The 15340-nt window shown below is 45.8% G+C and overlaps 1 protein-coding gene and 1 pseudogene across 1 annotated transcript in view; one reads left to right on the forward strand and one right to left on the reverse strand.

The window, feature by feature from the left end:
• Window positions 1-15340, forward strand: part of LOC147691769 (solute carrier family 22 member 6-A-like) — a 557304-nt gene that overhangs the window by 198781 nt on the left and 343183 nt on the right. The gene's annotated exons all lie outside the window — the stretch shown is intronic.
• LOC147691770 (uncharacterized) lies at window positions 469-2064 on the reverse strand (annotated as a pseudogene).

Genomic DNA, 15340 nt, shown 5'->3' on the forward strand with positions numbered 1-15340 from the left:
TTGGGCAAGAGGAGTTAGCAAGAGAGGTAATTGACTTGGAAACCCAGAAATTCTATCGATTGAGAGGGGAGGGAAAACAGATTACCGAGGGTTCACTAGAAAACCCAGAGATTGTAAAAGAGTGATGGACCATCCCAAGTGGGTCATCAACAGTTGAGGGCAATGCGCTATGATGAGAATGTCGTCCAGATAGATGATTAGACGAACACCCCTGGCTCGCAGAGACTATACAACAGGCCTCAGAAGTTTTGTGAAGCACCAAGGTGCCAACGAGAGGCCGAACAGGAGAACTTTGTACTCGAACCAACTCCCCTGCCACTGAAACTGCAGGAACCGATGATGAGGACCATAAATGAGAATCGACAAATACGCTTCCTTCTGATCGAGCCGGACCATCCAGTCCCCTTCCCAAAGAATATCTCTCAGAAGATGGATGCCTTCCATCTTGAAGTGGCGATAGTCCACCCCTCAGTTGAAATCCCTGAGATTGAGAACTAACCGGGACCCGCCCCCTTTTTTCTGGACCAGAAAAACGTTGCTTGCGAAACCCTGAGGATGGCGAGAAGTCCGAAGAATGGCCCCTTTTTGCAGAAGAGAATCGATTTCTGCTGAAATGAACTCTTGATCTTGAAGGATAAAAACCAGGGGCGTAGGAGGATGGGATTGATGCTGGGAACTGTAGAGCTCTATCTTGTAACCCAGGACAGTCTCTAATACCCATTCATTGCTGGAGATCAGATGCCAATTTGGAAGAAAAAATGTAATCCTGCCCCCTAAGATAACCTCCGAAGCAGGGATCAATCTCACCTGAAGTCGAGGAATCGTGATGTCCTCCTTGGTTACCACCGTAGCGTCCTTTTTTGAACTGACCTCTCCCTTTGCGAGAGGGATAGAAGGAAGACCTGTCATTGTTGTAACCGGAATCCTGACCTCCTCCTTGCTGGGACTGATATCCACGTTGGGAATTCTGGTTAGACCCACGGCTGAACGATCGTCTCCTATATCGTCCGCCCTTCCAAAAGCCAGGCGAAATGCCCTCCGAAGAGACGATTGAGCCTTATCCAGCCCACTTAAGGTAGCTACAAATTTGGTTAACTCCTTCAGGAATGGCTGACCAAACAACAAGCCCTGAGCTAACGGGCCTGATTCAGACGAGGACAATTCAGCCAATTTGGGATCCAATTTTAGTAGAATGGAGCGACGACGCTCACAGGACATTGCAAAATTGGCATTCCCTAGCTGACAAATAGCCCTCTGGGACCATTCAATCAACTCATCCGGATCCACAACAGAGGACGATTCCTTGGCCCGAAAACCCAAATCTAAAATCTTCGTAAGAGGGCCCAGCAAATCCAATAACTTATCTTGACAGGAGCACCATGCTCTGTCAATACCCTTTTTCAGGTCCTTAGCATATTTTTAAAGATATGTCACCATTGTAGGGTCTACCTCCGGCGTGTTAGCCAACTTGTCTGCCAAGTCAGGACGCGGACATTCCGACCGAAGGTGGGCCCTTACATCCTTTTCAAAGGGCTGGCGAATATGCGCCTGAACATACTCTGTCACTTCTGGGGACGGAAGCCAAGAGGAGGAGTTGGGGTGACCAATATCAGTAGGCTCGAATGTGAGAAGCTGAGGATGCGATGGCGCATCATCAAAATGTTCCTTACGAGCTTTCTTAGAAGGCGGAGCACCATCTCGATCCGAAGATGAGGTAGAGGACGTGTCATCATCATCCGTCTGATGAACTTGAGAGGCCAAAGCCTCCTTGGAGTATTTAACGCCAGAACGCTCACTGGATAATACCTTAGCCAGTTTAAGAAAGTCAGACTTATGAGGATTGTGGGGAGACTTTGAAGAAGAAGCACGCCCTGAAGCTGAAGGCAACTAGCTTTGTTGCAAGGCATAATTAGACAGATTGCGCTTCAAGGGCTAAATTGCGCGAACTAGTGCTTTATTTACAGAATGTTGAACGCCCTGGTCCAAAGCCTCAACTAAATCCTGATCCATGGAACCAGAAGCATCCTCATCATAATAGTCATCTTCCTCATAATACTCTTCCATAATTACACCAAGTGTAAAATTAATGCCCACAAGAGGAAGGAATAATGGAATGCCGAAGGCAAAAATCTGGGGCAGTGGCTATGAACCCCTAAAGCAAGCCAATAATAAACAGGTGTGAACCTGACATGAACAAATAAAGTAAAAAGTGGAGGGAGGGCTTGCCGCAAACTGCCACTCTAGGCAAAGCCTATGCCAATTATACAACCCAAAAGAATAATTTTGTGCAATTTGGGCGTAAATGGGGACGAAAAAGCAGGCTTGTGGGCAAAAAGCTCGAAATTGCGTTGCTTCGACGCTAAACTCCGTGTGGAAACGGAGATAAACAAACAAAATGGCCACCGTGCATGCGTGGAATAGCCACCTGCCGAAAACAGAAAGAAAGGACTACGCAATGCAAGCGCGTAGCCTCTCACTGTCCCCCAAACTCCCACTCCACAGAGACACAGGCGCGGGCGCAAAGCGCCCAAACAGGGGAGGCGAGCGCACGCTCCCCGCAACGAGCCGAAAACGAGGAGCGCCGAGGATGCGCAAAAAAGGTGAAAAACACCCCGCAGGTCTCCGTCGTGTTCAGCACGAGCACAGCTGCTAAACAACTACCAAGAGACAGCGCGAAAAGAGCGCAAATACAGGCAGCAAACACAATGAGTCACTATGTAAATTCGGGCTGTACAATATATCAAACTAGCAGAAACAAGTACAATGCAAGAAAGGGTCAAAAGCACTTAACTGGCTGCGGAGCAGCAAAGAAAGAGGATATGGTATTCTCTGTAGGGCATTTTATAGTAGTTACTCTATGGTTTGTCATGTGATACCCTAAGTATTTATGGGTATTGTAGTATTGTTTTTTCTTACTGTTTTCTAATTGGCTGCTGAGCATTTCTATTAAATAAATGAGAAAGCATAATCGGAGCCTCCGGTCCTGACATAGAATTAGATTTGATCTCATCCTCTGAACATTTACAAACTACAGGAACCATACGGACATGTTTGTCCTTTAATCATCAGTCCCTCTGACCCAACATAACCACCCCAGCCAAATTCCAAATATATGTACAATCCCTTCTGATCAACCTACAGATGACATTGAGATTTTGTCCCTCTAACTCCAAGAACATAGTGTGCTTCACAAGGATGCCGAGCACAGAGCACTGCACCCTTCTTCACCCTCCTATCTAAGAGAGAAACTGAAAATCTCTGGAGCAAATAGGAGGTCCAGAAATGCCTAATGTCTGGTCCTGAAACCCCCACCTTCAGTCAAGAATGGTACACAACGAGCCAGTCGTTCTCTTTTAGATTCTGGAACTACTTACCGCCCTAACCTTCACCTGACAACCTGCATAGCCACCTTCAAAAAGGACTCTTCCTGTTTCATAGACAACTGGGTTAATCACCGTTGACCATACCCAAGTGGGATATGCCAATTATTAACTCCTCAAAGTAAATGGACATACGGATCTGCTAATCTGCTTCACATAACACTCAGAATACTTGAAAAGAACTTTAAAGAATATGCATCCGTAAACTCTCTCCTGTGTTAAACATTCAAAATGATACTGGGACTGCATGAGGAGATGCTCTTAAAGGATGATGAGCTGTATCACTAGTCTTCTACAGGCCTCCCCTGTGAAGTGTTTTTTAGATACGTGATTGTTCATACTGACTGCTGAGACATGGTTAGATAAGTCCTTGCTGGCCTAAGATTTCTCCAAAATAAATGCAGGTTTGATCTGCTTTATTACATCAAAAGCCTTCTTTGTTGTCTCTTAGGGCTCAGTGCACTTTACCACCGCTAACCAGTGCTAAAGTGCATGCGCTCTTTCCTTTAAACATGGTAAAACTGGCAAATGTAATTTACTTGTTAGTCTCTAAAAATGTGGCTCTACATGTATCCAGGGACTGTAAATTAAATGCTGCTAGTTGGCCTGCAACACTTATTGTGCCACCCACGTAAGTAGCCTATTTAAACATGTGTCAAGGCCAGGCCCTGTTATTGCAGTCTGCCTGTGCAGTTGTAAAACTGCCATTTTGACCTGGCAATTGGAACCTTTTGCCAGGCCTAAAAATATTCCCTTTTACTACATATGTCACCAGGATGTCACCACTAGCGCCAGCCCTAGTAGTGGTTGCAAACTGTTGCGCTTGCTCGCTACACACCATGTGGGGGCTGGTCTCACTTTTACTTTGTTCCCTCTGATTCACTACTTGTGTCTATTTTTGGTGCTCTCTGAAAGAATGTCTATGGGTACATATGACTGGGTGGGTAACCTGGTGCTCTTTAAGGTCATCATCTACTTTTTACTGTGCTTTGAAAGTTGATATAATTGAATATGTAATGAGAAATGTGCTGTAAAATTCACCATTTTGGTCTGTCTTTTTCCAAAATTTTCGTGGGGGGAGAACCCCCCAAACTCCCCTAGTAGCGGTTCGGGCTCGCTATGCTCGCTCGCTACGTGCCAGGCGGGGGCTGGTTTGGCTAAATTTGCCAGGGCTGCTTCAGTTCCCCTGACCATAACATTCAACTGGGGCATAAATGTTTACAAAATCATTCCCCCTTTTTCACACCAACTCACTCTCACCCCATGTTCCTTTAAACCCAATTTCTTCCCATGTTGACGCAAACTTGCTTGCCTCTCCACCCAACTGACGAAGGAGTGTCCCGCAATCCCTACAGTCAAACCCTCAGCTGCCAGCCCATGAATGGAACCTATGATGAAACAATAGCACAATTAGTCATTATATGCTGTGCTTCCCCCTGCTTCTAACATACCTCTTGTAACACTCTGGCGACCATCTCCCCAATTGCTTTATCCTGTCCTTGTCCCGCTCCAATCTACCACCCTCAGTGGCAGACCCTATTCAAAATGAATGTTTTGGTACTCCTTCGCCGGCAAGACTAATCTGCCAAGTTCTGTGCAGCACCACCAGCAACTGAAAAGCTGTCACTTTGGAGCCATCTTTGTGCCAAAAGACCTCCCCATTTCCCCCGGCTCCACCATTCCTTGCACAATATACTGGGCAAATCTGGTTGCCGGGGGTATGCTCCCAACAGCACCACACAATCCTTCCCCCTTTGATCTGTCTTAGAGTTACTGCTATATATGTCCAAACCTGCCCTATTCACATCCATTTTACACCAGAGCACCCCCACCTTCTGTCTCACTAATTTGGATGCTCAAAAAAGCCTAAACAACATGCAACACATTAAGAAAGAAAACAATAGATATTCCGCTATGACATGTCACACCTTTGGCAAAGTATCCAAATAACTGACCACCTCATTGGCTTTCTCTTCCTCCAAACCACTGCTTTGTTTCCTTCTAACAATAGCGTCCCTAACTCACCTGCCAGTGGGTGCGTAACCTCACAACAACCAGCCTACAAATGCCACACCTGAAATCTTTTCAGAAATCGCCACCCTGGGTCATCCACGTTTAATCATTGTCATACCCTAATGAAATGAACCATGATCTTTCTTCTCATCCACTCTTCTTCTCTATAGTTTCTCCTCTTTACCCCAACACCAAAATCTCTTGCTAATCCTACCTGTATGCCCTCGTTGTCAACTGAGCCAGTGACCCTGCTGCATCCTCAGCTGCCGATCCGCTGAAATTCCTTTGGCATCTGTGTCTTGCCCTTGTCTGCTACCAAAGCTAGACCACTGAACCGTGACCACTGGGAATGAGACAACGCGTCTGCTATGTCGTTATTGATTCCAGTTACTTGGCATGCTTTGAAGACAATGTTCCATCTCAGACATGCCAACACAAACAACAACTTCAAGACTTGCACATTACTGGCCAACTGTTTGTTCACAATATGCACTGCTGCCATGTTATCCACATGGAATGACACTCTTGTGGTAGTGAATTCAGCACTCCGAATGGTATTGCAACTACCAATGGAAAAAACTCCAAGAATGTAATGCTCCTCCCTCCATGTTGCCACTCCTCCGGTCACCACTCTGCACACCATTGTCCCTACCAGTAGAGTCCAACCGCCATACCTCCTGCTGCATTAAAGTAAATTTGAACATTCCACTCCAGTTCCTCCCCAGTCCTAACAAAGATATACCATTGAACTTCTCCATGAAACTCCTGCCAATTCTCAAGTCCTCCTCCACCATACCATGTGGTGAGGCAGAGTCAGGCAGAACAAAGCCAGGACCAGGCACCTGCAAAACGTCCTTGCTGCCCGCACCAAGTGACATGCAAAGTTCAAATGCCACAACAACACTTGCATCTCACACTGTGAATTTGTTATTTTCCAACATCATGTCAATGAACTCAATCATAGCCCTTTTATTCTCTATGGAAAATGTGCCTCCATTTTCTGTGCATCAATTTCAGTCCCCAAAAATGTAACTGTAATTGAACCTACTGTCTTCTTGTGCGTCAATTGAACCCCTATCACCCATGAGCTCCTGCAAAATGTTCAGCATCCTTTGGCAATCCGCAGAGCCATTTTGTCCCACAAAGAAGTTGTCTAGGTACTGTATCATTGTCAAACAATCTGTCACAAAGGTGAACAGCCCTTGTAAAAAATAACAGATTTTTCAAAAAAGGGAGCATGAAATGGAACAACGTATGGGCAAGGCTTTGTCAACATACCAACTACCCTCAAACTGGATCCCCAAGAACTCAAAATCCACGGGATGGGCCAACGGCAGGCGAAATGATGACTTTATGTCACTCTTTGCTATGCACCCCCTCCTGGCCACCTTGTTGACCAGGTCAATGGACACATCCACCAAGGAGTAGGACACTGCTGCCAAATCATGTGATATGAAACGTTCACTGACTGTCCTTCCTGCCATGACAAATGCTGTATAAGGCAAAACTGCTCTTTCTCTTTGCTTGGGACCACCAGATCGGTGACATGATCAGTTTGTCCAATGGCCAATCCCTAAATGGGCCTGCCATCCTTGCTCCTGCGCCTCTTTATCCAACTTCTCCTTCACGACATGGAGATATTCCTTTGCTGATTTTAGATTCTCCACCCACTTTCGATGTCGCAATCCCTGGTAGCCCACACAAAAGCTTCTGTAAATACATCTAGTAGCGACTGGCTGTCATGTTTCTCCCCATACCATTGTCACCATTGAGCCAAGCGGTATACCTTAGCTGGCGTAAGAGCCTTTTCCCATTGCTCCCTTCGGGCCTCTTCTCCCACCCCTTGGCTGCTTCCACTGTACCTCTGAAAACCGCTGTGTACCCCTGACCTGTCCCCCGCACTGGGTAAGCCGATCCCTTCCAATACATTGCAAGCATTCAGGTCAAAATTTACAATATTCTCTTTTGCAGAACCCCCTGTTGAAGGCCCAGCACATACCTCTGACTGACCTCTACCCACAGATCTATCTCTCCTTGGGTGGAGCGTCCATAAATGAGCCAAGATATCAGTGGCAAGCTGGTTTCCGTGAATAGTGTTGGGGCTTGTTGTGCTGGTCCCATCATGTGTAACCATAGGTCACTGTCTAGTTCCCCCAACTTTCCTTCTGCATCTTCAGCCAACTTTGCTTAAAATTCTTCATAATAGCGCACCCAAGCACACCAGCCAAAATTAATGAAAGCTTTTCTGATAACGTCCATATATTTGAACAAAGCTACACAACTCTCACAGTAAACACTGGCATATATAAGAAAAGCAGACGTCCAGTTTTCAATAGTAAAAGGCACCCTTGACCACTTTGCCAATTTGCATTCCTCCTTTGATCCTTTCTTAGCCTTTACTTCTCTATGCAGCAGTTTAAAGACCTCCATGTATTCCCCATTCCAAATTCTCACTTTTGTTGAAGCTATCAAGTGCGTCCCCAATGGTTTTGATATTCTCATATAAGGCAGCTTCTTTATCCTGAGCTCTTTGCTTTTCTTTTTATCATCATCTCTTTCTCTTCCTGTCCTACCTTGTCATTGTCTCCCTGTTTGTCTTTGTCTTGACTGTCCTTCCCCAGTTGATCCTGATCACTTTTCTCCATGTTAGATGTAGGCTGCCCTTCCGTCTTTTTTCCATGGTCTCCTTATTGTCATCTGCCCCCACATCTCAGTCCACCCCATACATCCCTAGCTGTAGTTGAAGCCCACCCCCAAGTACTTCCCGCACCCTGTATTCACATCCCTAGACACCCTGATGGGCCGCACCACCTCTGTGACCTGCTTACTTGGCTTCAGGATTGGCACCTGCACCAAAGCTTGCTGTTCCACCTGCCTGCCATGCTCCACAATCTCCTTCTGTGTGGCCTTCGGTGCTTTCATCTCTCGTTGTCATGCAAAAAACGAACTGAGAAATGTTTAAACCTGCACCTGCCCCATGTCTTTCTCACTATCTCTTCCTCCATCCACCAATTTACTTTCTTCAACCTCCTGTTACTCATAATCTGAAACCAAGCTCTAATCACCCACTTTCACAATAGCGTGTCAGCCACTCGTACTCTGCATTTTGCCATTCAAGTAAGGTAAGTCCCACCACTCCTGCAGCGGTCACTGTTCCATCATCTACTTGAAAACCACACCGGATCTTCCCCCACTGCTGATGAGAAGGCCACTTAGATCTTCCCATTAACGTCATGCTGCTGTTGTCCCTTGCTGTCATCAGGCCAGCCACACTAGACCATACCCTCACTTCCTCCCGTGGTGGTGGAGCCACACTAGATGCTGCCGGATCTATTGTCAACCTGTAACCTACAATAAAATGATCAGCAAGGCCCAGTGTGCTGGAAGCGGCCCCCCCCCTTCATCCTGGTCCAGCTCTCCTCCCAGCCACTACGCTAATCCACCTATCGTCCTTCCATTTATTGTTCTTACCTGCTGCCACGCAGGAGGCTGCAACCACCTGCTTCACTCGTCCTCATCCTTCCCACTACCCCATCACCCCCCAGACTGTCCCTTTGATCACTCATGTTGTCTGCACCCCATCCCACTGAACCATTCATGTCCAAACCCCTGTGGAAATGTGCCTCCTCTTGGCCACCACTGTACCCCTGCCTCTCCTGGTGTACATTTATAATGGTTAGACCCTCAGGTCTCTGGGGGAAAACGATCCCTCAAATATATCAGCCCCCTGCTATGCTCCCTCACCTCCCCTTCGGGCTCTGCCTCGTCACTCCAGTCCAAAATGGCTTGGACTAATGCAGGTGCGCCCCCTGGCATCGCTGAAGCTCCTGACTGAGGCATAGCCCCTGCCCCCCTGCCACGTGCTTTTTGTCCTGAGCTGAAAAAAGGCAGCCTTGTCTACCCCTCACCTCAAATGTCACCCACAATGCCTTAGCCCCACCCAACCCCTAATGCCTGGCATATCCTCAGGAACCTCCACCCTGCGCTCCAATGCCCAAGTTGCCTTCCAGCTGATGAGCACTGCACCTACCGAAGTGTCCTTAGCTACCTCCCCTCTCCCTGGATTTAGGATCCCCTGCTGCCCCATAAGCCACCGCTTTAGGGAAGTGGGTTATTGAGAGGGCTAAGTATGCACCTACCACTAGTAATAAGATCACAAACATGGTATAGGGTCCAGTAAAGGTCCTTGCTCAACCCTTGGTTGCTGACAATGAGCAGTCAGGCCTAACGTAGGAGACAGGAGTCCAAAGCATTTAAAAACACCAGTATATCAAATAAGTATGACACAGCACACAATAAAAATCCCACACCAATTTATAAAAACAGGAAATATTTTAGACACCAAAATGGCAAAAATGTAATGTAGTGAACTGGAGAAATGAATATTTAAAGATTAAACACTTTATAGTGCTTAAAAACATATAGCACCACTCTGGGACAGTTTGTCGCCCTTGACTGGGACAAATTAAAAGTTTCAGGCCAACCGCGATGGGCACCTTGTTGGATACACTAATTGGAATGCCCCAGTCAAAAATGTACCTTTACACTTAGAAACTTTTCTGGAGCTTCTTCTTCCATCGGCACTCCACTTTCCACAGCAGGCTGGATTCGTCGGCTTAACTTTCCATGAGACGCAGGTCAAATATCCGGAGCCGGAAACTGAAATCCTGGCTGGGTCGTGGTGGAAGGTAGTTGTGTTGACTTTGGGGGTCTGGTAGGGTACCTTATCGAGCTTTTTCTAAAAGTTCTTCAAAGTTCTCCAAACTTCAGGAGGTGATACCTGAAGGTCTCCTCATAGGTTCAAAGTGTTACAATCACCAAATAAAAGGTCTGGCATCTCCTAGATGGTCTCTTGGATGTCTGGACCACAATTCCCACAATGCACCTGACCAAATCCTTAAAAGTCCACTTTTGGTGGAGATGATGCAGGTGGGCTCTGTTAACCTGTAGCTTGCAGGGAGTCCACTTCTTAATCCTTCTTGAAGCAAGGCACTGTCCCCAGGCTGTGGTATCAGATTGTGCTGCGAGAACGCTCATTAAGAGAGCAGGCCTTTAGGTGCAAATCCAGATTCCAGATTCCAGCAGGGCAGTCCTTCTTTTCCTTGTAGTTTCAGGCAGCAGATCTGAGAGACTATGCAGCTCTCAGATATTTATTCAGTGTTCTCTGGTGACAAGCAGCGGGGCACCTCTGTCCAATGAGATGATGGGTGCCACCCAAAAACATGACAACTTCCTTTAAAGTGTGGCATCTCCTTGTCCCACAAAGCACTGCACTTCCAAAATCCAACATGGATGAATTTTCTCCAGAGGAGTAAGAGCTAGATAAACCGACCCAAAGTGTGGCTCATTGCCTCATTTCCATTAGCTCTCCTCCCCTTGAACTCCGCTCTTTCCTGTCCTAAATGTATCCTCTGGCTGGGGCACAGGATGTGGGGGTAGGTATGCCTGGCAGTCCATACTGATCTGCTCTCTCTTTGAGCTTAGTTTGATTTACCCAGCCCCTTTTCAGAACCCATCCTCTTCAGCTTCAGAGATCTCTCCGTCAGATAGCCTCTGCTCTGGCCAGGCCACTTATCACCTAATTAAAGCAGCCTGGCTAAGCCTGTTAAGGCTGACCAGTTAGCAGAGACCACTAGAAAGCTAAATTTTGCCTTACAGAATAGTAATTTCCTTGACTTCTCTTCTGTACTAGTTATATTAACTTCAACAGTGGCAAGTTGTTGCATTTATCAACACCAATCTTTTAAGTCCTTGAGTTATATTTTTTACTCCTTTCCTAGCATAATTTATAACTAAATAAAATTTTGTAATGTTAGCCTATGGAGCTAAGTATCTGCAATGGGGAAAAATGAAATTGACAGTTTTTCCCTTACCTGGGCATATGAAACATCTTCTATAAGGCCCCTGGTTATACTTACATGAACCCCCACCCCTGGGACACCCAGAGGAGACCCTGTTGGTAAAGGATATCTATACTAATATAATAAAGAGAGAGCCCAAACCTTTGAGGTGGGTAATCTCAGGAACCACAGCACCAATCACAACACCCAATACAGCGTTGGAAAGGGCAGTTGCAGCAGAAGGACATAGGCATACAGACGCCCACCATATACATATAAAAGGTAAAAGAACCGTGCCAGCAAAGTAGTCCCATGTGGGCGTGCCTGCGTTGTTCTGTGGGCGTGTGCTGGGGGCGTGACAAACGCTGGGGGCGTGTGGTACGTTCCGCCCTTCATGCCATGTCTCATATTTTGTGCTAATCCCACCCTGCTCCCTTTAAATACCCCTGCACCCCATAATCATAACCCACCCTTACTCCTTAAAATACCCCAACACCCTTAAACACCAACCCATCTTAACCCTATAAATATACCCATGTACCCTAAAACCCAAACCTAGTCCTGAACCCTATAAATACCCGTGTACCTCATAACCCAAACCTGCTCCTGAACCCTAAAAATACCCCTGTACCCCAAAACCCAAACCTAGCCCTGAACCCTACAAATAATACTGTACCCCAAAACCCAAACCTACCCCTGAACCATAAAATACCCCTGTACCCCAAAACCCAAACCTAGTCCTGAACCCTTAAAATACCCCTGTACCCCAAAACCTAAACCTACCCCTTATCCCTAAAAATATCCCTGTACCCCAAAACCCAAACCTAGCCCTGAACCCTAAAATTAACCCTGTACCCCAAAACCCAAACCTACCCCTGAACCCTAAAAATACCCCTGTACCCCAAAACCCAAACCTACCCCTGAACCCTAAAAATACCCCTATACCCCAAAACCCAAACCTAGCCCTGAACCCTAAAAATACCCCTGTACCCCAAAACCCATACCTATCCCTAAACCCTAAAACTACCCCTGTACCCCATAACCCAAAACTATATCTGAACCCTTAAAATACCCAAACACCCCAAAACATATACCTCAGTACCCCAAAACATATACCCCTATACCCATAGTTACCTTATCCAAACATTTTAAAAAAACATGCTTTTACCATTCATGCATTTACAAAGAATTTCGTTGTAAATTTATGAGTGGTAAAAGCATATAAAATGTAATGCCATGCGTTATAATGGCATTGCGGAGTCATGGTACTTTCGTAATGAAAGTATGTGGAGTGATGGTATGCGGAAAGAAAGTTGTGGAATAATGGGTGTTTACCCTTCCCCGGTAAGTAAATTGGTGGCACGGCGGCCCACATCTCCAGCAACATACTCATATTTTTTCACCACCCATTTGAAAAATGCACAGGTCTCTCTCATTGATGGCCAGCACCGACATACACTTTTAGACACACCTCCCGCCACAAGTTCTAGAATTGCGAACTTTAGAGCTGGGGAGTTACGTTCGAATCTCGGCATCAACTCAACATCCTGTGATTCCAGGCAAATCGCGTTGTCTCCCCGTGCCTACCACAAATGAATGTGTTCTTCTGTAATGTAAATTGTGCTCATGCTATGTTGTCGAGTTTGCGCTATATAATATTGCAAGGAAAAATAAAGTAGGGAAACTCGAGTTCACACACTACTGAACGCGCACTCTTAAGTGCATCAGCCGTGCACTGTGAATCGGAGTGTTTCCCAGGCCTGTCACAGATAAGAAATGCTATCAAAACAAAATCCTACAAAACAATATACTACTGGCCGGCAGCAAATCATACCCGGACAACGTCGGGACGGGCTGCTAGTATACATATAAGATAAATTACTACTTTTCAAGTGCCCAAACAACCAAATTCGAGATTGCGCACAATTAACTTTTAAAGACAGTCTGCAAGGCCAGTCTGCAAGGCCAGGCTGCCTTTAAAATGGCAGCAGACCCTCAGCAGTGCACACACGCAAGTGCAGAAAATCTGGTGTCCTCTAAACTTCCCTGCCCTATTACATATTAGGGACATTTGATAGTTTGAACTTCCAGCCCTATTATTTACTAGGGACTTAGAAGCTCTGTCAATACCAATAGTGGGAATTTACTTTTAAAGACAGGGCGCAAGGCAGGGCGGCCTTTAAAAGGACAGCAGGCACACAGCAGCACCTACATGCAAGTGCAGAAAATCTGTTGGGCCTCTAAACCTCCATGTCCCATTGTATACTAGGGACTTATATGTAGAATGCAACCCCTTGCCCTATTATTTACAGGGAACTTATAGGTTCTGTCATTGTCAATTGTAAGTTTACCCTATTACAGGTACTTTTTTACACATAACACTGGCCCTGGGCCAGGCTAGCAGAGCCCAGGGTACAGTCAGTTAACATCAGTATCATTCTGCAAAAAATGGGGGTGAAAGGGGAAAAAGGATGGTTTTCTAACAGTCAACCATTGGGATGCTGACTCGTCAGCCTGCTGAAGGGCTGTATTATCCCCTGCACTGCTCCTATCCCCACACACTCACCGATCCGTGATATTTTTTGTGCAGGGAGACAAGCAGTCAAGCACTGTCAAGTCCTCTAAGGCCTTTTGTGCTGCCATACCTCTCCTGCATATGCAAGGCCAGCCCCCACCCTGACTGCCAACAAATCTTTTTGCCAAGCTGCTTTCAGCAGCATAAGCACTCCCTAAAGTATAAAGGGGCTCAATAAAGAGGTAATTGTGGACACATTTTCTCAGCCCTACATTGTGGATATGACGACAACGTTGTCTGGCCAATGTATTCCTTGACGAATGATATAGAGTCAGCTCATCTTCAGATCCATCCACATCCTGAATCACAAGAAATTACATAATTTGTGCCACTAAAGGGAGCGTTCAAATTCTTAGGAATCCTGTTTGGCTAGTATTAGCTACCTTAGTTTTTCAGAGGAGGAGTTTGGTGCCAGGTGAAAAGGGATATTTAAAGAACATAATCTATGAGTACCTTAAGTATTGTTGAGAATGTGGGTCAAGAGAATGACCCTGAATGGGGATGAATGTGTTTTTGGAAAAGAGGAGATATTGTACTTAAGACACAGTGTCCAGTGAAGGGGTGAAGCCGAAGAGTGAATTAGTGGAGTTTGCATTTGCAATTTAAAGATGCTAGAATCCAAGAAGGAGATTGTCTCTTTTCCTGGGATGGTGGAATTTTACAGTGGGTTAATCTTTATTCTGGCCGATAAAACCAAAGGTCTTAGTGGTTTATGTAGAAGTGGTGTGACATTTCTCTGAAGTGATGCATGCAGTGCGGAATTTGAACTTGTAAAATCTGAACTTTAAGGTGATTCTGATTTGAAGACATTGGTCCTGTGAGGGAGACAATCATGTTGACCGAGGCTAGTAGGAAGGGGCTTGGAGCTGTTTTGCTCCAAGTTGTGGATAGAGTGGAAAAGAACAATGCTTGTAGTACCAGGTACTGAAATGGATTAAAATGAACTGTGCTATAAAGATGTTTAGAAATATATTAGGGGCTAGTATTTTCACTGTGGGAGATCAAATCGCAAGCCTTTGTAGGAAAATGTTCTCAGAACATGTTTTGACATGGTGTCAGCTAGAGTAAGGACATGGGTCATGCAGTTGAAAGAGTATACTTTCCATGTCTAATACATTCCCAGTATCCAGGCTTATTGAAGTGGATTGTGAAGGTGATGAGTACCCAGATAACAATGTCTGGATGAAAGAAAGTGTTTGTGTTGGTACTGGTGGCACTGTCTCTGAGAAAGAGTAGAAGAATGACATTGAAGGAGAAAAGAATCACAAATTGTGATCCCAGTACATCGGGGAAGACTGGCCTGATCGGCAGCTGATTTAAGAATACATATCTGCACAGGAGGGCTTGAATTTAGGGGAATTAGGTTAATGGCACTGAGAGGTCTTAGGGATGATGCCTTGATGCTGGCATCAATTGACATCAAGAACTCTCAAAGGGAGTTCTGGACAACCTCAAAGCCTTTGGGTGGCTATAATTAGAGGGCAGCCATCTCCAGAATACATTACAATATCCTGTAGGAATCTTCCCTGGGC

The sequence above is a fragment of the Lissotriton vulgaris genome, chromosome 9 (genome assembly GCF_964263255.1).
Source record: "Lissotriton vulgaris chromosome 9, aLisVul1.2, whole genome shotgun sequence".
Taxonomy (NCBI): Eukaryota; Metazoa; Chordata; class Amphibia; order Caudata; family Salamandridae; genus Lissotriton; species Lissotriton vulgaris.